The sequence below is a fragment of the Chanos chanos genome, chromosome 10 (genome assembly GCF_902362185.1).
Source record: "Chanos chanos chromosome 10, fChaCha1.1, whole genome shotgun sequence".
In the NCBI taxonomy this organism is placed as follows: domain Eukaryota; kingdom Metazoa; phylum Chordata; class Actinopteri; order Gonorynchiformes; family Chanidae; genus Chanos; species Chanos chanos.
Genome location: NC_044504.1, coordinates 24,958,428 through 24,961,619, shown reverse-complemented (window position 1 = coordinate 24,961,619; position 3,192 = coordinate 24,958,428).

Genomic DNA, 3,192 nt, shown 5'->3' with positions numbered 1-3,192 from the left:
GACAGTGAGTTAGCAAGGTTCTAGGTGTGACTCTCTGAAAGGATTAGAAATATAACCTTTAAAATCATGAATGACTTTAAACAGATTAATTAACATTCATGGGGGATTAAGCATGAAATTATATGTTACCTGTTTGAAACAGATGGGTCCTAAATGCAGCTTTTTTGGACAAAAATTTGTCTGGACGTAAATACCTTGAATCCAAAAAGCCTAAAACAATGGAATACGTTACAGTATAACTATCAAGGAGGCAGCAAATTCCGAAGCATTTTAAAATTTTTGAGCGACATTTTGATGGTATTGGCTTCATTACCCAGTCATGCATGTGTAACGCCAGAATGAATGGTTTAGGAGTTAGGGGACCTTGTGAGTCAATTTGTGACTGTAGGCCTATAATTCCACTTCTCACCACATTCAGTTTTGAAGGGTTAATTGTCTAAAAACAACTTCCCCAATCACCCATCTCGTTGTGCAGTTATATAAATCTTTTGCCTAGATCAGAAGCCATTTTAAACATTTTTTTTCTGAAAATAAACAAACAAACAACATTATTTTCATAGCCATAGCTGTAATCTAGATAGCTGTAACAGGGGATTAAAGAGCTGATAAACCAACAGCCGGGATAATATTCTGGACTGCATAGTATTTTCCTACGATTTGCATAGTCTTTTGTAAACAGAAATTCTTATTTGAAGCTCATCTGTCGAATGGAAAACGAAAATGTTTGTCAGTGAAAGAGGAAAACGTCGCTTAATAATGGGGCTTGGCAAGGCCCATAGTGTTTCATAAAACGACGCTCAGAGCTATATCTAGCAAACTTGTTAAGCCTCTTTTGTTTTCTTTTATGTTAATTATAGCAGTTTGTAAATATGGACTATTGCAAATTGCATTCCGCATTAAATAATGCCTTCTAAAGAGAGGACAAAGAGCGAAAGAGATACGGCACTGCTCTAAGAATCCGTAAATTTATGTTAGGCATGAGATAAATAAACTGATCTTACATACGGTAACTAGGATTGTCCAGGGGATTGGACTGTGATCTACTTCCCTTTTATCTTTTGTCTACATATACATTTGTGAATACATTTTCAGTTTTATTCGTGCGTATTAATGTGAATAATCGTCAGTGTAAATAATAATGTGTTTATTTATCAGTGCTTTCTGAAATGAATCGTTTGTTGATTTTAACAAAAACAAGGGATTTCTGAATGTGTTCTACTAACCGAAATGTGATTGGGTGTGTTCGCGTCTGTTTATCTCTGCAGTGAACTCAGCGGCGTATTGCCGAAATGACGGGTTGTAAGATCAGCAGAACAGTCTCTCTATGCTAATTGTATTTCGGTGTTTGCACAGAACAAACGACTGAGCCAATAAGCTGTAGAATCACAACATGACATCTTTGATACAGGTAAGTGGGAGGAAGTCCAGCTTTTATTGTATGTAGCCTATAAAGCTTATACAAACACGTTTCAGATGAAACGAAACTTACTGTCTTCGGAAGAAACGATACTAGTGTTTTTGTCATCCAGGAAGGAGTGTCATATTTCTATATTAAACTAGGACATTTCAGCAAATAGTGAGTTTACCCAAGGACAAAAACAGAAGACAACGAAGACACCTGTTGCTCTGTTTTAAAAGGTGAGTGTCCAACTAAATATTTCTTTACTGCAGAGTAAGGAATTTGTTAGATGAAATATAATAATCACGAGGGCGACAGCGTTCCGAGCCCGTCGGTGCGGTCGAACGTCACCAGAGCAACAGTAAAGTGATCCGTTTAATTTCAAGTAGTGTTCTCATAAGGTTTAATGTCGCTGAACTAAGGAGAATACATTACATTAATTATCCGTTGATACAATTATAAATGTATTTGACAAATTTCATACAGGGCAGAAAATGATGAATGTTAATGTGTACCTGATCATTTTTACTTATCGTGTGTAACAGTCCTCTTAATAGTCCCCGCATGGTCATCCATGCAGACTGATACAACTACACTGCATGCATGTGAAACAGTATTAGTCGATGTATGAGTGACCGAGAAAAGGTGTGCAATCCCCCACAACAGGCAAATAATAATAACTTTGTATTACATGTTTAATCACAATCTTTTAGTTTGCGGTCCAATTCTCTCTTTTAAAGATCTTACTTTTTCAGCCCGTATGCGTACATTCACTTCGCTATAGTTAAAGTGCACATATAAGGAGTCGTGGCAGAGGTCACATTATAAAAGTTACAACGTGGAATACTTCAATAACATACAGTACCTAGTAACAATACTTGCATCGCACTTAAGTTGTGTCAAGCCTAATGCAGCTATCAAGACCCTGCAACTTTGTGGGTGAAGTTACCAACAGCTACTAATGACCGAATTCTGACAGATATTTTTGCCACTTCAGGCTTAACCTGGATTTTGATAAGATAATTAAAATGAAAATCCAGAATCTGACATAATCATATCTTGGTCGCGCCCCCCCCCCCCCCCCCCCCCCCCCCCCCCAAAAGAGAACGTTTTGCACTGGAAAAAATGCAAAAGTCTTCGCTGTTAAAATACATACTTTTTTGAGAGACAAATCTCAAATGCTGAGGCAAGATATATATAATTGAAGACCAGGTAAATAAACCAGGAAGGGTAAATGAACAAAATGAGTGAACAAAAGTGAATGAGCCTTGAAAATGGAGTGATGTAATACAACTGTTAAGTATGCAACTACTCAGCAGTTATTTTGTCTTCAATACAACTATAAATATCTATCAAAACTGAGAGGACTGACATAATGTAAGCCATTACAGTCAGACTAATGTCCTACAGCTGCGTGACTGATATTCATCTCCTTTGCCACCTAAAAGATAAGTGCATTTTGGACTCATAACACAAAAAAAAAAGTCATTTTGGAAAGAATTCTCATAAGCGTTTAAACAGAATGGCATAGTTCTCGAGTCAAAATCCTTGTTTACTTCTTCCCAAACTCTTCTCTGGGTATTTGTGTGGTTATCTTAAAATATGATCAATATTTACATATAATTACTGGTCATTTTGATTCTTTCATTGTAATCTTGAGTTCAAATCATATTGTAGTTATGCATTTGTTGGTGTGTACTCCTTTAGATTGAATTGAGTCACAGGTAGACCCTTCCTCTCTGTCTGTTTTAGCACCACCTCAGATTCGATGGGCTGCTAGTGAGGGTTTCACA